This window comes from Hemicordylus capensis, chromosome 2 (assembly GCF_027244095.1).
Source record: "Hemicordylus capensis ecotype Gifberg chromosome 2, rHemCap1.1.pri, whole genome shotgun sequence".
Classification (NCBI taxonomy): Eukaryota; Metazoa; Chordata; class Lepidosauria; order Squamata; family Cordylidae; genus Hemicordylus; species Hemicordylus capensis.
In genome coordinates, this window is record NC_069658.1 from 89,148,328 (window position 1) to 89,169,536 (window position 21,209).

The 21,209-nt window shown below is 44.8% G+C and overlaps 1 protein-coding gene across 4 annotated transcripts in view; it reads right to left on the reverse strand.

Moving 5' to 3' along the window:
- SYK (spleen associated tyrosine kinase) overlaps positions 1–21,209 on the reverse strand; it is a 159,090-nt gene that overhangs the window by 73,619 nt on the left and 64,262 nt on the right. For 3 of the 4 annotated variants that reach the window (XM_053296622.1, XM_053296619.1, XM_053296620.1), the window contains exon 1: positions 16,904–17,238. The exons of the other annotated variant lie outside the window; for it this stretch is intronic. The gene's annotated coding sequence lies outside the window, so the exon portion shown is untranslated. Of the gene's footprint in view, positions 1–16,903; positions 17,239–21,209 lie in introns of those variants that run through there. 4 annotated transcript variants of the gene reach the window in all.

Below are 21,209 nucleotides of genomic sequence, written 5' to 3' on the forward strand. Positions count from 1 at the left end.
TGATTACTAATGAATAATTAGTTACTAATGAATAATGGTTACTAATGTTTACTAATGAATAATAGAGTGCTTGGTTACTAATGAATAACAATGAGTACTTGGTTACTAATGTATAGTGGCTTTTTCCTTCAGAAAATTGAAGTCCTGCCCAAATGAAGAGAACAGAAAGGAACATAAACTCTGGCAAAAGAAATACAAGGAGACAATAAGGGATACAAAAAGAGAGTTTGAGAAGCATATAGCTAGAAGTGTCAAAGGGAATAAAAAAGCTTCGTTAAATATATAAGTAGAAAACTTTCCAGGGAGGTGGTTGGCCCCTTAGGGGATGAGGGTGTGAAAGGAATTATTGAGGATAAGGAGATTGCAGAGAAGCTGAATGAGTTTGCATCTATCTTCACGGTGGAGGATACTGACTATATACCTCCAGAATTGAGCTTTTCAGGTTTAGCAGCTGAAGAAATGGGCCAATTTGAGGTGACAAGGGAAGATTTCTAAACTTTCTTGAAAAACTAAAAATTAACAAATTGCCAGGGCCAGATGGCATCCACCCAAGAGCAGAGGCGTAACTAGGGAAAACGGCGCCCGGGGCAAGCACTGAAATGGCGCCCCCCGTGCCCCCGCCCCCCCAACATACTACATTATACTTAGGTTTTTCCTCACAAGCGCCCGCCGCCGCCAAGCCAGGCCACTGACTGGCTGCCAGGCGCCAGCAAAGCAATGGGGGCGGCGCGGAAGGGACCGCTCATGGGGGAGGGGGCGCTGACGCGCTCCCTTGACTGCTGCAGCACTGCTGCACTGAGCAGGAAACATTTGTATTAACAAAAAATTAATATATATTAAAAAAAATTTTTGTCATGGCGGCGCCCCCCACGTGGCCAGAAAAGATGGCGCCCGGGGCACGTGCCCCCCCTGCCCCCCCTATAGTTACGCCTCTGCCCAAGAGTTCTGAAGGAACTCAAATGTCAAATTGCTCATCACCTAGCAAGAATATGTAACTTGTCCCTATAATCAGCCTCTGTACCAGAGGACTGAAAAGTAGTCAAAGTAACTCCAATTTTCAAAAAGGGATCCAGGGGGCAGGGGGTGTCCAGGAAATTGCAAGCCGGTAAGCTTCAGTGCCAGATAAATTGATGGTAGGCATACTTAAGGACAAATAGTAGGAATAAACATTTAGAAGGAAAGGCATTGCTGAAGGAGAACCAGCATGGCTTCTGCAAGGGAAAGTCTTGCCCCACTAACCTTTTGGAATTTTTTGAGTGTCAACAGGCATGTGGATAAAGGTGATCTGGTTGACATAGTATACTTGCACTTTCAAAAAGCTTTTGATAAAGTTCCCCACCAAAGGCTCTTGGCTAAACTTAGCAGTCATGGAATAAGGGGACAGGTTCTTGTGTGGATCGGTAACTTCACATATACCCTAATGGAATTTGAGCTGTACTGACTGACCAGGAGAGAGATCTTGGGATCGTGGTGGACAACTTATTGAAATGTTGACTCAATGTGCTGCAGCTGTGAAAAAGGCCAATTCCATGCTAGGAATCATTAGGAAGGGGATTAAAAATAAAACTGCTACTGTTATAATGCCCTTATACAAAACTATGGTGTGGCCATACCTGGAGTACTGGGTACAATTCTGGTCACCACATCTAAAAAAGGACATTGTGGAACTGGAAAAGGTACAGAAGAGGGCAACCAAGATGATCAGGGGCCTGGAGCACCTTCCTTGTGAGGCTACGCTACAGTACCCGCGAATCTTTGTCTTGGTAAAGAGGAGACAAAGGGGAGACATGATCGAGGTTTCTATAATTATGCATGGAGTAGAGAGGGTGGACAGAGAGAAATTTTTCACTCACACACATAGAACACTAGAACCAGGGTTCATCTCATTAAACCAAAGGTTGGGAAACTTAGAACAGACAAGAGGAAGTGCTTTTTCAGCCAGCACATAAATTAATCTATGAAATTCTTTGCCATGGAATGTGGTGGTGGCCAGTAGCTTGGAATGCTTTAAAAGGAGCATAGACAAATTCATGGAGGACAGGTCTCTCAATGGCTACTAGTCAGGTGGCTGTGGGCACCTCCAGCCTCAAAGGCATGATGCCTCTCAATACCAGTTGGAGGGGAGCAACAGCAGGAGAGAGGGCATGCACATACCTCTTGCCTGTGGGCTCCCCAGAGGCATCTGGTGAGTCACTATGTGAAACAGGATGCTGGACTAGATAGGCCTTGGGCCTGATCCAGCAGGGTTTATGTTCTTATGTTCTTTGGCTCCACTCAGGAATGTAGGTAATATTACTGAGGGAAGGCCTAAGGGAGCTGCTGCATGGAGGAGGGGCTGGAGTACTGCCTTGTGCTGGGGCATACTGCATCAGTGGCATTCTGGATGCTACCATCTTATATAGGATGTGATGTGACATAATGAAAGATACAGCATTAGGCATCACCAAAAAATGTATTTTATGGAAAATAATAAGGGAATTAAATCAAAATGAGGTATTTAAAAACCCAAAATTGTTAGCTTCTATTCACCAAATTTCTTTTCTGGCAGAACCCCAAGGAAAAAAATGAGACTCCTGCTTCCCAAATTTAGAAACATTTTGGTGACTTAAAGAGCAGGAAAGGGATGAGAGACTAAACGATGAAAGAAGAACAGTGCATGTTGGCCTTAAAGCAGCTTTGCAAATAAGTTATCGCACACGCACACTTGCATACAAACAAGCCCACTTGCCTGTTACTCATTAATTCCACATCAGCAGCCCAAAGTAAGTGTGTGTGTGTGTGTGTGTGTGTGTGTGTGTGTGTGTGTGTGTGTGTTAGAGAGAGAGAGAGAGATTGAGGAGAGAGCCAGAGCCAGCAGTTTTCCAATTGTTCTGGGAAGCTCACACACATACACACACCACAGGGGTGCTGCTGTTCAGGGGTTGTACTCCCCTTGAAAGAGCAAGCGTGCAGCTTGGGGGTGTTGCTGGACCCAGCTCTGCTTTTGGATGCTCAGGTGGAGGTGGTAGCCAGGCGTGCCTTTTCACAGCTTTGGCTAGTGCACCAGCTTCGTCCCTTTCTTGGGAAGGCAGAAGTCATGTTGTGACTGGATTAACTGCAGTGTGCTTTATGTGGGGCTGTCCTTGAAGGATATTTGGAAACTTCAGTTGGTGGAGAATGCAGCTGCAAAGGAGCTTCTACAGATGGCAACTTGACCATGACTTTACTTTGGGAGGGTGAATTTGCATTCACATATCAGCCAGATTTACTCAAAGTCCTGTGATAGTTCAGAAAATACTTCACATGCAATTCGGGTTTTTCCCTCTGTATTGGAACCTAGCCCGATTTATGTCCAGGGTAAAAAAAATCCTCTTTTTGCACTGGAGTATCTGTTATGCCTCAGACTCACAGTAAAGCCTTGAGGTAAGCCTGCAGTAAAGCCTGCTTTCTGAAAAGTATCCAGGTTTTTTCCTGGAACTGCTCGCTTGGAGCACATTGCATATATTTTGAATAAGCTCCACTGACTGTCAAACTGGATCCAATTCAACGTGCTGGCTGCTATCATCTTTAAAGCCAAAGCTTTTGGGCCTTGGATATCTGAAGGACTGCCTGCTCCCAATGGTTTCTGCCCACCTAACAAGGTTGTCAGGGGGGCCTTTGCTCAATGTGCCAACATGGAAAGAGGCTAAATTGTCATACACGCGTGGGACAGGGACTTCTCTGTTGTTGCCTTCTGGCTCTGGAATGCTCTCCCAGTGAATGACCACGCTTTGACATCTGTGGCTGCTTTTAAAAAATAACTAAAGAACTTTTTATTTGTTCAGGCTTTTACCCCTTAGGGGCTGCTGCGTCTGCGTTCTCCTGCTTCTGTTTGTCTTTTTTATGGTGGTTGTTTTTTTGGTGTTCTATGGTTTGTACTGTTTAACCGATTTTAAGGTTTTAAATGTTATTTTTATTGAGTTTTATTGTATTTTAACTTTTGTAAACCACCTTGGGATGTCTTATGAAAGGCGGTATTAAAATGTTAATTAAAAAATAAATAAGGCAGATAAGAGGAAAGCAAGTCATGGCTAAGATGAAGTGTTAATTTACAAAACAGATAAACTTGCAAGCAGAACTTTGAAAATAATAATGTTATAAGCATATACTTTCAACAATGCTGCTAGTCTGTATTTTTATCAAGATGTTGAAGCTACTTTGCACTCATGTTAGATCAGCATGAGCAAATACAAGGGAATCAGGTTCAGTTTCAAGTGTTGTTAATTTAGTTAATCATAATATTTCCTTCATCTATTAAAGAGAGGCACATGTAGTTCATGTAGGAAGTATTTCGTGAAAAGGTTTTTGTTGTGGAAATTTAACTATTTAACAATGTGTAATTCGGAAGAGGAAATGACGTTTTTAAAAGGCCCCTCAACGAAACTGAAGAGAGACTTTAAATAAACCCAAGATCTAGAGGCCAGTATCCAAAGAACTACACCACTAATTTCTGCATTGCCTATGATGGGTGGTGAAGATCCTTTCAGTACTGTCTGACTCCCTAAGAATCTTGGCTACCACGTGCAAATGAAGGAAGGTGTGGTGTACATCTATGCTGACATAGCAGCAGCTGGCAGGGGTGAGCCCAAGGACCTGCCCTACCCTAACCTGGAGGTCTTCTTTGACAACATGAACTTCTTGCTGGCCCTTATGTGCAAAGGACCCCAAAAGTGAACTGACATCCAGGAAGCTGCATGTCCTTCTGGGAGGTGTGGATGGATGTACCATTGGCATAGTACGGAGCAGGACTGCTAATGGTATTGCTATGGAGATGCTTTACACACATGGCTTGTGAGAATGGAGATATGCGAGTGCGTGCTGGCAGTACTTCACAACACCCTTGGGGTCCTATTTTATGTCTAGACCAATGGAGGCCAGTCAGTAAGGGCAGGGTGGCGGTGCCCCCACCCCACCACCAAAAAAAGGACAGAAAAGGAAAACACTGTGGGTAGTTCTTTTTCTTTTCCTCTCTTCTCTTCTCTTCTCTTTTCTTTTAAAACCAACTCAAAGTTTCCAGCCAGCAAGGGGAGAAAAGAGGCAGCTGATTTGCTGGGAGGCAGCGGGAACTTCTTGCTTCCTCCTCTGGCTGCTGCAGCTTCCTCCCACACTCTGCCATTGGAGGGAATAGCCTGCTAATCAATGCTAATCCCTCACCTCATTGCTTTGGGTGCCCTGCTTCACCACCTCCCTGGATTAGACATAAAAGGGCAAAAGAGAGACATGTGCACTTGTCTCTTTTGTCCTTTTCTGTCTAATCCAGGGAGGCAGTGAGGCAGGGCGCCCAAAGCGAGATGAGGGAATAGCCTTGATGAGCAGGCTATTCCCTACAGTAGCAGAATGGTGGGAAGCTGCAGCAGATGGAGGAGGGAGCAGGAAGTTCCCTCTGCCTCCCAGCAGATCAGCTGCCTCTTTTCACCCCTGGCTGATTGGACACTGTAAGTTATCTTTTACTAGCCAAGGGGGGTTTTCTTTTCTTTTTTGTTGTGGGTAGGATGGGTGTTGGCTGCTGCTAGATTTGAGTGGCTCAAATCACTATGTATTTTACCTGTGAGCAGGCCCAATGGAAATAATGGGCTTACTCATGTGTAACATTCACTGAGTGGTTTTTGCAAGTAGCATCCTTGCTCCTCACCCCCAGATGGCAGCCGCTGTCACTGGTCTAGACCCTGTTCTCCCTGTATTGATTCAGGGAACTGGACTATTATTTTAAAGGCATATCTCAATTTACTAGGTGAGAATTACTCGGCTAGTAATTCTTTTAAAGAATTAGTTTTAACAGAAAAGTATGAAACAAGGGAAGAAAACAAAATAGTGATAATATGCAAAACTGTAAATATGTAAGGCTCACATTCAGGGGCGCACCTAGACAATTTTGGCACCCGGACCAGCCTTTCTGTGAGCCCCCCCCCCACAGCACCACCCCCCACTTGCCACAAGACCCCTGAAACCTAATTTTGGGAGCCTCCTGCTGCAGGTAACCTATGTGCTGTGTTTTTTTTAAATCAAATTGGTCACACGGCCCAGGGGTGGCTGCCACAGGTGGGGGGGTGAGCTAGGTAGTAGACCTACTCCTCCCCCCCAGTGGTGGTGGGAGTGACCACTGGGCATGTCCTCTTGGCCCAGTGGCTGTTGTGAACTGCAAGGCACACCTCAGATTTCTCAACAGCCACTGGGCCAAGAGAATGTGCCCAGTGGTCTCTCCCCCCACCACTGCTGGTTGAGGAAGGTTGATTATACTCAGCTCATCCCCCCTGGCAGCCACCCCTTGGCTGCATGGGTTAGCAGTGGTGGGTTAGCAGTGGTGGGCAGGTGCAGGGTGGCTGTAGGAGGCCCCTCGGCCATTTGGAGGCCCCCCTGGACCTTGGAGGCCATGGACTGGGGCCCCAAGGTCCAGGGCTTAGAGCGCCTCTCCTCACATTTCTAGAAAGCAGTACAAGAACATCAGAAAGACATTAATGTCAGAGCTATTACTAGAGCAATATGCAGAAATGAAAAGCTCAGCTGTGGAATTAAATAAAGTCTAATTGCAAGAAGATATCCTAAAAATAACTGCAACTGTATCTCCAACACCCTGGATATTTTCTGTGTAAGTGAGGAAATTCTTATTAAGTATGCCAGTGTAGCATATTTCCAGATGCATTTCAACTTTTAGACAAAAGGAAGGATGCAATTTGCAGTCTATTATAATGAAGAGTAGAAAAGACAGCTTAGATAAGAACCAAACCAATCTTTTACATAAAGCTTGAACTTAACAGAATTCAAGCTGATATTTAACAAGAAATGTTGCTCATTAGTAAAAATTAAAGGTCTTCCAAATTTAGGTTCCCTCATCTCTAGAACTTTGTATGAAAGAGGAAAAGAGGTAAACATATAAGTGGTAAATATATATATGTTAAAAAGCAGTATTTGTACATTGAAGTACAATAGCTCAGAAATGTGTACATTATTTTAAAGCTTAAAATAAGATGTTTTCATCAGTCTAGTGATGTGCATACCTCTTCATGCTGATATATGACACTAGGGCAAGATTCACAATGTGTTAGCCTGAGTACCTTTAAATTCTCAGAGTCAGGTAAAAATATTTGCACCTCACTAAATATAACTAAGGGCTGAGTCACGTGACCTGGGATGCTTAAAAAGCAGAGGCAAGGGCAGCACATCCTAGAAAGTGATTCTAACACCTTGGTACCTCAACTTACATTGCCCCACATTTACACTGCACTTCTGCTTAAAGCTCAGCCTCCACACTGCAGTACCATTTGGCTCCAGAGTCATGATGCTTGGTCTAATGAAGCAAATAGGATGCCCACACTCTTGTCTGGCATCCTATGGGCCTTCTGAAACCATAAGTTTGAAGCCGTAGTAGCATGTGCGAGTTTTTGCAATTTTTCTGAGAAAGAAAGAAATAGCTTTCTCAGCATAGGGCTGCATTCCAACCATCTCTCACTGGCACTTCTGCATCTTGGACTGCCCTGTAGGATTTATGTGTGGTGATAAGTTTGGTGGCACTGATTCTTATGTCTTTGGTCTGGAAAGAAGCAAAGCAAAAAATGAGTAAATGAATCTACAGGTATAGTGTCCTTCATGATAACTAAGGGGCCCCAAGAAAAGCAAAATGCCCTCCATGAAATTGAGACATTTCTAATTTGTCTGCCAGCACCATCAAGAGCCTTCAAAACCATTCCATATTCATTGGGAGAAAGAGGTGTCACTGGCAATGTTAGTCCAGTGACACTGGGCTAGAAGAAGACAGGACAGAGAAGTAGTCCACCAAGTGACTTGCACCTCACTAGTGATATTCTGAAAGGTATTTTCTTAGGGATACATTTGAAGGAACAGCTCTGCAAGAAAAGCTTACTTCCACACTGTCCAGACTGCAGGTTAACTCTCACATGAGAGTAAATGATAGAGCAACATAAATTTATCTAACTGCTGCCTATGAATTGCAGCTCAAGTACTTGTTCCAGATTTAGAACACATAAGCAACTAGTACAGATGGTGAGAGAATAATATGCTTATTCAAGCAGGTAGAAATGGAATCTCTGCTTGCCCTTGCTCTGTCTTTTTTGCACTTCCTTAACATCTTTCATCTGTTATCACTGAACACAAATAAGAGGAATTCAGGCCTTTATGAAATGATGCCTGTTCATATTAATTAAATATATTGTGTTAGGGGTGTGCACAAAACCACCTGGCCTGGTTTGGTTCGAGTTCAAATCGAACTCAAAATGCACTGCCCCCCTTCAAACCAGCACCACCACCACCCCGTTTGGTTCTGTTCGGGATGAGGGGTGCGACAAACTTTTTAAAAATTAACTTACCACTTCCGGGGGGCTTCTCCGAGGTGGCTTGGGGGGGTCTGCAGAGGTTACCCCCCCCCCGCCGGCCTTCCTTTTCATAAACATTGCCCAATTCGGATGTCTTTGGCCGTTTCCAGGCCTATTCCCTGACATAGTGGCCATTTTGGAGGCTGCCGTGCCTCCACAGTGGGACCCTGCATGGCCCTTCTGATGGCACAGTTTTTGGATGTGCATGCATGGCAGCAATTTACGTGGTCAGGACCACCACACAAATGGCTGCTGCACATTCACAGAGGCCAAAAGAGCACCATCTGGAGCCCAAAATGATGCTCAGAACATTCTGTGTTGGAATGGGGCAGTTCTGCTGGAACCATTGGCTCCAATCGTTCCAACTGAATGATCCAGGGCATTTGCGTTCTGTTCCGAGCTCAGACCAGAATGCAAAAGCCATCCCATGCACATCCATAGTAAACAAATACCAACATAAGGCAAATACCAACATAAGGCAAATATGTACTTAAGGCAAATTTTTCACATAGCCAAGCAAGTTCTATCTCCTGCTCGATGCAGGAAATCTAGAGCTAAAGTATCCCCAACAACTGGCTGTCAGCCTCTGCATAAAAAGACCTCAGCAAGGGAGACCCCACCAACCCCAAGTAATTGATTCCATGGTTGAGCTGCTCTGTATCATTGAGAAATATCTCTTGACTCCTTTTCACATGTGCTATTCACAAGCCAGGTGTCTTCCATCCTATACCTGAGCATTTGTTTTTTGTTTTTTGTTCTGCACAAGTAATTTTGCATTTGTCTCTGTTGAATTTAATATTGTTTGTTTCAGCCCAGTTACCAACTCTGTCAAGGTCATTTTGAATTTTATTCCTGTTTTATATTACCTATGCTTCTTAGTTTTGTCTCATCAAGATTCCCTCCAGCCCTTCACCTAAGCCATTGAAAATAGTGTAGGAGTACGAGGAGCCTTGCAATCTTTGAGTATGGTTTTCTAACAAATTCTGAATCCAGTATTACTATTTAGCCTACATTTGACCTAACCAAAATATCATGGGTAGCTTGGTCAAATCTAGACATTTGCTGACTTCACTGAAATCAAACAAAACTACATCCACAATATTCCTACATTCCACTAAGTTTGTAATCAGTTGGGTTTTTTTGAAGGAGATAAAATTAGTCTGGCAGAATTTATTCTTGACAAATCCATGCTGGCTTCTAGTAAGAAGTACTATTAATTCACAAGCACTCTTTTGTAACACGTCTTTTAAAGTAGTTTTTCCTTTCTAATTTCCTGCAGCACTTGCAGTTTGATAAGTACAGCATTTGTCATGCTTCAGCAACTTCTAAAGATGTTGAGGTGAAATGTGACCAGCTCTTTCAGTTTTGAAATACAGTGTACATTAAAGCTGCCTCTATCTACCCTTATCTAAACAAATAATGAAATAAGAAACCTATGGCAGATGACCAGCCCCACATAACTATCAAAGCTGTTCATCTGTAGTCTATAGTGCAGTACACCTACACTACATTAAAACCGAATTAGGCATCTAAAGATGTAAAGCTACAAAAGTGCCAAAAGAAAACAAACAAAAAAGAATGCTATACAATCCAGGCATACTAGTATCAATTGCTATTGCTCATTCACTTATTCCATCCTTACACATTTTGGAGGTGGGAATCCAATCAGCTGGCATGAATAAATTGACCTTTGAATCAGGGGCATAGATAGGGGAAAGGGGGCCTGTGTTTGCCCCTCTCCCCAGTGGCACCTCAGAATGGGAAAGATAATGAAGGAAATAGGGAGGGATGGAGCTGAGGGACCCCCAGGAGTTGGGGGTGGGTTCTTTGAACCCATCCGATCAATTATAGCTACATCCCTATTCTGAATGATAATTTGTGAACTGTCTTGGGTTGTGAAGTCACTATTACAGTGACTGTGAAATATCAGTATACAATCAAGAAAAAGACCATCTATCTATATTATTAATTCTCCTGGGTGTGCCTTCGAATGTGCGTACCAGAGCCCAGCTGATTGGCTGGGTGGCGGAGGCGCCTGATTGGCTGAGGTGCACCCAGGAGGATTGGTTGCCATAGCAGCAGCAGCTACATAGGTTGCTGTTTGGTTGCCGATTGGTTACCATAGTGGCTGGGCCAGAGGTGGCAGCAGGCCCAGCCTGGCCGCAGAGGCAAGGCCCAGGAGAAAGGAAAGAAAGTGTTGGGAGGGAGAAGTGGCGGTGGGGAGGAGATGCGGCTGGGCCTGGCACGGGCTGGCCATGGTTAGGAAGCGGAGACTGGGGCAGAAGTGGTGGTGGGGAGCTGGCCCCAAAGAGTGCACAGTTGCTCTGTGCAGGGTCGGCTAGTCTATATATATATATATATTTATCCTGGGTGTGCCTTTGAATGTGCGTCCCAGCCGCCCAGGTGATTGGCTGGGTGGTGTAGGAGACTGATTGGCTGGCGCACCCAGGAGAATTGGCCGGCCGGAGACTGGGGCAGAAGATGGGGCTGGGGAGAGAGGTAGCCGGCCTCAAAGAGGCTGGCTGCAGAGGCTGGCAAGCGGCAGCAGTGGGTACAGGGGGCCACGGAGGTGGCACTTGGCGTGGCAGGCCCGGCTGCAAAGGCGGCAATCAGCCCGGCGGCAGGCCAGGCCATGGAGGTGCTGGGCCCGGCCGTGGAGGCAGCTCATGGCCAGGTGGCAGCGGGACCAGCCACCGAGGCCAGGCCCCCGTGGGAGGCTGGGGTGGGAGGGAACCAGGCGGTGGGACTTCCCTGTTTGCCTCCCAGGAGGAGGGGCGGCAGCAGTGGGGCCCTTTTTAGCTGCCTGCCACTCAGTAAGTAGAGTAAAATAAAATGCAGAGGAAGGAGGGAAGGGGGAGGAGAAAGTGAGGGAGGGGGAGGGCAAAAGAGCAGGGGTGGGGGAGAGGAGGGCAAGAGGGAGTGGGGCAGGAGGGAGGGCAAGAGAGAGTGGGGCAAGGGGAGAGGGGAAGAGCAGGAGAGAGGAGCAGGGGGAGGGGAGGGCAGGAGAGACTGGGGCAGGAGGGTGAAAGAGAGGGGTGGGAAGAGGAGGGAGGGCAAGAGAGAGTGGGGCAGGATGGAGGGGAGGGGGCAAGGGAGAGTGGGGCAGGAGGGAGGGGATGAGTGGCAAGAGTGTGGGGCAGAAGGGAGTGAGGGGGAGGGAGAGTGAAGCAGGGGGAGAGGGGGAGGGCAGGAGAGAGAAGCAGGGGGGAGGGGAGGGCAGGAGAAACTGGGGCAGGAGGCTGAGAGAGAGGGGTGGGAGGAGAGGGAGGGCAAGAGAGACTGGCCAGGAGGGAGGGGAGGGGGCAAGAGAGTGGGGTGGGAGGGAGGGGAAGAGGGTCCAGAGTGTGGGGCAGAAGGGAAGAAGGGGGAGGGAGAGTGGGACAGGAGGGAGGGGGGAAACAGCTGGCCCCAAAGAGCACACAGATGCTCTGTGTGCATACTGTGTGTGTGTGTATATATATATATATATATATATATATATATATATATATATATATAAATATATAAATTATCTAAGGCTAATCCCGTGTATGGCAGCTCTCACGAGAGTTCATGAGCAGAAGCACCTGATTGGGCAGTGGGGATTCCATATGCAGATAGGGAGGAGAAACCTGTGAGAGCAGAAGCACCATGGTGATTGGGCAGTGAGGGTTCCATATGCAGATAGGGAGAAGGAGCCTGTGATAGTCAAGGTCAGTTGGAATGCAACTGTTACTGGTTGGAAAATGTTCTTGATTGTAGAGGAGAGGAATCTATATTATTATTTCTCCTGGGTATGTCTTGGAATGTGCGTCCCAGAGCCCAGCTGATTGGCTGAGCGCCGGATGCGCCTGATTAGCTGAAGTGCACCCAGGAGGATTGGTTGCTGCGGCGGCATCCTGGCTGTGGAGGCCAGAGGTGGCGGGCCCAGCTCGGCCGCAGAGGCAATGCCCAGGAGGAGGGGAAGAAAGGGGGAGCAGAAGTGGCAGTGGGGAGGAGAGGTGGCTGGGCCTGGAAGCAGAGACTGGGGTAGAAGTGGGGGAGAGATAACTGCCGGCCCCAAAGAGCGCACAGATGCTCTGTGCGGGGATGGCTAATCTATATATAAAAGGATAGTGGGCAGGGATCTGCGAAGAGAGGGGTTGTGAGGGAGGAAAGAGCTCCTTCAGGAGAAAGAGGCTGCTGTTGTGTGAATTAAGTGAGAAAACAAGATGAACAGCATCAGGAAGGGATGGAGGGTGGGAGACAGATAGAAAGAAGGGAGGAGAAGACAGAGGGGAAGACCGAGTGTAGGAGAGAGAAAGAAGGGAGGGAAGAGACAAAGAAGGAAGGGTGAGGGACAGCCCGAGCTTGTCAATGGCCTGAGGTGAATGAGCGGCCATGGTAGTAGCAGCAGCAGCAAGGAAGGAAGGACCCAGTCAACCTCTGCTGCTGCTGCTGCTGCTGCTGCTGCTGCTGCTCCTGTGGGGAGGAGCAGGAGTGGGGCTTGGGTGAGGAGGTCTATGGGGACAGGGGGCTCCAGCTTGGCCAGTAGGCACCAGCAATGCTGCAGCCATGACCAAGGGGGTGAGGGGGATGGAGTAAACGGATGGAGGAGTGACCAAGAGGAGTGAGGGGGATGGAAGCAACAGGATGGAGGAGCAGGAGTGTGGCTCTGGTGAGGGTGGAAAGATATTTGAAATGAGGGGGGCTGTGGCAGGGGGTGAGCGGAGCAATCAAGTACTAGCGCGCAGATGCTCTGCACGGGTTAAGATAGTCCAGAATAAATATGTAAAAATAATTGAAACTGAGGAATCTAAATCAGACTTCAAACTCTTGATACCAAAGTTGGACCCTAAAAGTAGATGTCAACAGTAAGATATATAAAATAGTTAAGGAAAAGTTAGTGACACACTGGCTCCACTTTGTACTTAGTAAAAAGTAAAAAGTGAACTGACTGATCTTTAGTGAAAAAGGAAAATATTTAAGAATAACATTATATATATAAATAAAGACTGACTGACATTTAGTGGGAGGAAAGAGATTCAAGGGCAGGGGGAAGAGCCATATTGTTCCTGAACCTCAACAAATAATATACTGTACATTGAATTCAAGGAATGATACTCAATCTGCAATAATATAGCTACTTATGCAATACTGTATACGCCTTGAATTACTTAGTTATGAGACAAACTTAATTCTCATTTAAAAGGTAAGCTTCAATTAGGTCAGTTTAAAAAACTGTTAGTATTCCAGTCCATTATTTGCCCATTTATTATGCTCATGTCCCACTCCTCCTGTAGAAAGCTCAGAGAAGCTCACCTGGTACTTCTGACAGTCTTCCATCTATGTCTGGCCAAGCATGATTGGTTTTAACTATGTGGACTAATTGCCCCACCAATCACTTGAGTTCTGAACCTCAACTTAGTTCATACTGATCAGAGGGGAAATAAATAATAAGTGATACATATTCACCCTGACACAGCAGCTGCATGCAAACTGACTTCTCTCAGATCCTTTGCTGGACTCAGAATCATGTACAGTGTCAATGTGCATCTTCATCATAATGCTCATCCATGCATTGGTGTGCAATGCTTAATTACATTAATGTGATGCTCATCCGTTAACATTCTAAATTTACAGGTGTATCTGTTGATTTGGATTGAGATATGCAGCCTGATCCAGGATCTCTAGCTGCATGCAACACTTTTGTTGTACAAGATCAGAACTTAAATATGTTTCTCTGAAGAAATGTGTATGTTTGAATTTACATTATTTCATCAAACAAGAATCACAGATGTGTAAAAAAGAAAAAGAAAAAAGTTACTTTTCTGTATTTGAAAGTTTCAGGTATACCATATATATGCTTCACTCAGAACTTCTGACTGGTCAGTAATTTGAGGTTTAGACAAAATATTTTAGTTTTGGACAAATTATGATCTCTACTATTTTTCAAGCAGGAGGCACTTTGGCAAAAAACAAACAAAAAAAACCCCAAACCTCCAAACCCTTCAATGTGAAAAACATTTCCCACTATACTGACCTCCACACAGTACTGTACGCTTCTCAGCGCTGGACAGGAGAGATGAAGCCCTCTAGTTCTAGGAGGAAAGAACTGGGAAGGGCGGGCAGCCTACACTTCCTAGCACTCTGTACAAATCTTCCAAGATGATGGAGGGGCTCAAGTGTGCTCTGTTTCCTTTAAAAGAGCCTCCCAGCTCAGGGTAAAGTACAGCACTGCACTGGGAGAATGCTCATCTCCTCCACATGGTGCCAGGGGACTGTGCAAAGTGTTCAGTTTGGGCTGAAGCTTCACACTCAGGCCCAATCAATGATTAGTCAGGGAGCCACATTTAGTGTTGATCAAGGCCACCTCTGGCTCTCGGGCCTCACAGTGCAGAAAACTGAATTATTGCATCATATTAATAAACACAGCTTATTATTTTTTGTGTTAAGAAGTTCCTTACTTAATGCTGATTCACTTTGTGCTGCTTAACAAGAAATTAGTTTAGATTCCAATCCTCCATAAACAATGAAAAAGGAAATTCCATCAGCTTCCCAGGTATCCCCATGGATCCTGGAACATCCAGGGATTCTCATAATAGATATTGATCTCAGACATGGAATACGATGAACTCAAATGGACCCCTAAACAGAAAATATTACCAAGGGGGAACAGCCATGAGGTTTCTTATCCCAGCAGTGAAACTTGAAATCTGTTTTGTGTCCAACATAATCTAACGCAATTAAGTCTGCCAAACACCTGCTTCTCTCCATCTTGAGACTGTTATAAACTGCAGGCTTTTCAATCATACCCAGCCTTTTCATTCTTCTCCTCCCATGCTATGGTTTTTGCTTGATATCCAGACTGAAGAAGAATTTTGAGGAATTCAAAAGCTTATTCACTGCTTTGTGATACTTCAGCTGGTTGTAATAAAACTGTTATGTAAATAAAATATTCCTGCCCTTTCCCATCCCCCCCCCACCCCAGAAATTGTTCCCATTCAACCCAGCATAGCATCTCGCCAATAGTTGTTGCTGGTGTCTCCTTTGTGTTTTGTTTTGTTTTATATTGTGAGCCACAAACTTGCACAATGACAAAGCAATGTGTTATTTTTAGTAATATCATCTTTGTGAACGACCTAGAGCCTTTGGAGTTAGTGTTGTTGTTGTTGCTGCTGTTGTTATCATCATCATCATTATTATTAACAACAGAAAAAAATAACAAAATACAAAGATCTACAAATCGAAATTGAAAGGCTGTGGCAGAAGAAGACCAAAATAATCTCAGTAGTAATTGGCACCCTAGGTGCAATTCCAAAACATCTTGAAGAGCATCTCAACACCACAGGGGCCACAGAAATCACCACCAGCCAACTACATAAAACAAATCAGAAATGAAGCAATGATGCTCACCTATAAAGATGAGGTGCATTGTTAGAGCAGTGCAGCACAATCCTTAACATGCTGACTGAGATGTAAGCACACTGAGGACAGGAGCTTTACATAGCTTAATCCTGTAAAACACAATTATTTCGGAGTCCCACCGAAGTATCTACTTCCATGTAAGTTCTCACAGGACTACATTCTTAATGAAAAACTGTTAAACACTGTTTTGTTAAATGAGAAAGCATTTAATTGCTCAGTCCGGGCACCAATATGGTGTATGGTAACAGAGTGTCTAGAACTTTGGAGAGACTTGGGTAGGCTTCAGTGAATCACCATCCCTCAGCCTAACGTCTTTCACCAAACTACTCTGAAGAATTTTAAAAAAATCCACCACATACCACCAATGAGTGCACACACACATTGGTGGAAAGCCAGAAGAAGTGCTACATATGAAAGCTTTCAAATTTATTCATTCCCCACTCACCCACCCTCAGCAAAGAAAAATTACCAAAAAAACCCCTCAAACCAAAACAAAACAAAACTGAGGACAAGCAGACCTTTTATTTCTACAGCCACAATGTCTATGAATCCTACTTGCTCATATCTCTTCCTTTCTCTACTTTAAGATTGGCTTGCTTTTCCCCCTGGCAGGACTCCTGGGCTGTGAAACCGGGTATTCACCCAGTGCGGAAGCTCAAGGATGGGACAACCACTGCACTTCAGCCCTACTGTATGCTTTGGTAGTTTGTTGGTTCAATAAAAAAATGTCCTAAAAAATAAAATAAAATCTTGTTGTCCTAACAGAGCAGTCTGAGGGAGGAAGAGACCCTGGTTTTAGATGGTGAAGGTGTCCAGCCAAAACCATATCCTTCCTTGGATGACACACTTTTTCATTTTGCCACCCTTCCTTTGCTTGGTCACACCTCTTCCCCTGGACTTTCTTACTCCCTGCCTAGTTTCCGAAGGGTGTGTGTCACCACGGTCTTGCCTTGTGGGTTTATTCCCAAGAGCCTAGGAGTGCGTTCAGGAATATCTTCGGTTATATTCATATATTTACCCAGGAGCACAAGCGCATCTATCCACCTCCCGTTTCCAAATCCTTGAGCACACAGGAGTCGAAGAGACCGTGGGCGGCGGGCGCAGTCGGACGGATGCCCCCAACCCCCCTTTAATCTCCCCATCCGTCCCCAAACTGAAGCGGCTTCTCTTACCTCAGAGGAACAGGGTCAAAGTCTGACAGCCCGAGCGCAGGCCTCTCCTGGCTAGCCCCAGCCTTCCCGGCAGGGGAGCCCTCGGAGACACGGAGGCCAGAAGAGCTCAATTCCGCGCCTAACGGCGCGTACAGTCCCTGGCCTTAGATACCGCGCGAGGAAGCTGAAACCGCGGTCCTGAAACCCAGCAGCCGCTCCCCGCTCTGCTCCGCCTGCTGCTGGGCCCCTGCTGAAACCCAGAGTCCGTTCAGGGTGACTGAAACGCTCGCTTCCTCATTTTCTCTCACAACAGCCCCAGTTATTTCCTCAGCGCTGAGTTTCTGAGCAACACTTCCTCGTCGGGCACAAGCACATCTGCCTTCATTTGCTTAAGAGCATTTCAAGCGGGGAGTGGAAGAGAGAGAAACCAGCTTCACACTGGAAGCGGGGGGCGGGGGGGGGCGGTGTATGTGTGTTGAGTGGTGCCAGCCTGCTCTAACATAAGGGATAGCTGTGGGACCTTTAGAGAGAGCCGCCGGGCTCAGGTACTTCGAAATATGGTGCTCCAAAAGGCTGCTCTAGCAGTCCTGGGTGGTTCTTGCACTAAGCAAAGCCCTTCGAGGAAGAAGGCAGGTCTGCTACGAGCCTTATTCTTACTGGCAAGTCTAGTGAACTGGATGACTGAATTCTCCCTCAGCATGCACTGCACTGCTTCACCAGCCTTGCCACCTTCTTCTTGCCCCCTCCAGCTGTGTTTTTAACAGCTACATTATAAGCAGGAATTCACTAAGGGCAAATCTCCACCTCCCTTTTATACCTGTGCCAAGCAAAGCTATGCTTTACAGGCTAATGCACATGCAGAAAGGAGGCTTAGCAGGCGGAAAGGTGACAATCCTGCTCTGCCTTTTAAAAGTATTAAAAGTATTGACTTCCTTAGCAGGAGGAGAGCAGCTGGCCTTCTCCATTCCCAGAACAGAATCCCTCCTGTGGCTGTTGCTAGTGTCTTTCATATTTTTCTTTTTTAGACTGTGAGCCCTTTGGGGACAGGCAGCCATTTATTTAATTAATTTCTGTATGTAAACCACTTTGGGAACTTTGGTTGAAAAGCAGTATACAAATACTCGTCGTATTCGTATTTGTTTTCCTTGGCCAGGTTGGCCATATTTACACAGAGCTTATTTCTTCTTGGTGATTATTATTATTATTATCATGCATTTATATCCCGCTCTTCCTCCAAAGAGCCCAGAGCAGTGTACTACATACCTGAGTTTCTCCTCACAACAACCCTGTGAAGTACGTTAGGCTGAGAGAGAAGTGACTGGCCCAGAGTCACCCAGCTAGTATCATGGCTGAATGGGGATTTGAACTCGGGTCTCCCTGGTCTTAGTCCAGCACTCTAACCACTACACCACGCTGGTTCTAATCTAATGTGATCTAATGTGAATGCACCCCTTGCAGTCTGTTTATATGCAGGCCTGCAAAACTTGCTGCCAACAGAAGCAGCAATGGCTGGTAGCATAACCTAGGATTATGTCCAGGACAAAAGTATACTGGGAGAGTTTCAGAAGCAATTTGCAATGGTAGTGGTCTGCTGTTCAAAACTAAAGGAGAAAGGGGGAAGGAGAGCAAAGAAAAGAAAATATCCTGTTGAACATGCCCAAGAAGCACTTGAGTGCTATCTAAAAAGTGGCCAATGGAATTGCTGTAGACTTCCATACATGTAGTAAAGAACTAGTTCATACAGGTAGTAAAGGTAAAGGTAAAGTGTGCCATCGAGTTGGTGTCAACTTCTGGAAACCACAGAGCACTGTGATTATCTTTGGTAGAATACAGGAGGGGTTTACCATTGCCATCTCCCAATGAAGTATGGGATTAGGTCTTTCAGCATCTTCCTATATTACTGCTGCCCGATATAGGTGTTTCCCTATAGTGGGAAACACACCAGCGGGGATTCAAACTGGCAACCTCTGGCTTGCTAGTCAAGTCATTTCCCCGTTGCACCATTCAAATTTCATACATGCCAATGTTTGTATGGGCAAAGAACCTATGAAGTGGAAGCATGCAGTTACACCTGGTTGCTTTAATTCCTGTGATTGTGGAAGCTCAAAAGAAAGAAAAAGGCTCTTCAGATTGTGGGCAATCATTTAAGTTCTTTACACACCTATTTTTATTTTTTGTCTTCTCTGCCCCAGGAAATTCTCATCTCTGCATGTGTGATGTGAGCCAACTTAATCGTTGTATCTTTAGTGAATCACTTAAAAATATTATAAATATAGAAAAATAAATGTATCATGTTTATAATAAATGAACATCGCTCATACAATTATTTAACACATATTGCACAAGTAGTATGATATCACTGGAAATAACATTATAAGGATATACACAATCCTGTACCATTCCATTCCAATACTGAATGAATAAGATGCACAAATTTGGCTATGGTGTCATCCTTGTTTAAATATTTATAAGTCAACTATAAAAAGCATTCTTCATATACAATTTAACCAGTCTAATTTAGAAGGAAGCAAAACTTTATTCAATGATGATGCAATAGACATCCTGGCTGCTATCAAGAAATATATAACTAATTCCAAATCATCTGTTAACACTCCTCCACTCATATATCTGAAAAGGACTACCTGGGATTGAATGTTAAGTCATGTCATTTTCTCTATTGTGGTTTGAATCTGTTTGCAATATATGACAGTCTTGGGACACAACCAAAAATATGCAGTATACCTGCCCCTGTTGCTTGACATCTCCAACCATTATTGTGTGTGTGTGTGTGTGTAAATACTACTGGAGTTATAGAAACTTTCCCTTAAGGAGACATTTGCAGTTTGTTTTAAATTGTTCTCCCAAATCCACCCCATTCCTCCTCTTCTCATGAACTGGACAGTTCTCTTTTCCATTTGATCATGGAATTAACTGGAATTAAGGAGGAGCCCTTTTTAACCTACTTTCCAGTAGGTTTATGATATTACCCGGCATTCTCTGTGTCTGTCCGTGTGTCCATGTGTGTGTCCCCCACTATCAACTTCTAAATGCCTGGACCAATATGAACCAAAATGGGTACAGTTGTAGGGACACATAGGGACATCTCAACAATGTAGTTTGTGATGATGTCATCTACCCCAATCCAAGATGGCAGATGCCTAATCTTAGGCACAAGTGGGCTAATTTGTGAACCACCTAACCAATTTAAAGCAAATTTGCTACAGCTGTAGGGACACATAGGGAAGCAATAATGGCATGGTGTGTGATGATGTCATCCACTACAATTCAAGACGGTGGCCGTATGAACATCTGAGTCGCAAGCGGGCTAATCTGTGGACAATCTAACCAATCTGAACCAAATTAGGTACAGTTGCAGCATGTGACACACAGAGACACCTCAATGATGATGATGTCATCTACCCTGATCCAAGATCATAGACACGTAAACTTTTGAGGTGCAAGTGGGCTGAACCCCTTAACTGATTTGAACCAAATTTGCTGCAGCTGTACGGACCCATAGAGACACCTCAACATAATAGTTTCTGATGATGTCATGTACCCCAATTCAAGATGGTGGACATGTAAACCTTTGAGGCATAAGTGCACTAACTTGTGGACTGTCTAATCCATTTGAACCAAATTGGGTATCAATCAATCAATCAGTTACAGGGTATAGTTGCAGTGAGTAACACACACGGGCACCTCAATGGCATCATTTCTGATGATGTCATCCACTCTGATTCATGATGGCAGAACCATAAACTTCTGAGGCAAAACTTGTGAACCGCTTAACCAATTTGAACCAAATTTGCTACAGCTGTAGGGACACATAGGGACACCTCAATGGTGCAGTTTGTGATGATGTCATCCATCCAACCCAATTCAAGATGGTGGACATGTACAATTTTGAGATATAAGTGCACTAACTTGTGGACAGTCTGACCAATTTGAATCAACTTTGCTACAGCTGTATAGACACACAGGAACACTTCAATGGTATGGTTTGTAATGATGTTATCCACCCCAATCCAATAACATTTGAGGTGCAAGAGATCTAACTTGTAGACCTTGATTTGAATCAAATATAGTCCAGTTGTAGAGACAGTGAAAGGAAAGTAGGCCGATTAGTTCTTACTAGAAGAACTTGTTAAAAACATATTCAGCTGTTGTTTTCTCTCTGCTCATTCATTATATCTTTTGTATTAAAATTAATATTGTATCCCATCATAGTGAAAATAATTTAAAAATAAGGCTTTTCTTCTTGCATTGCCCTTTTTAAAAAAATAACAGGAACTTTCTAGTTCTTGTCCATAACTGTGATATTCGA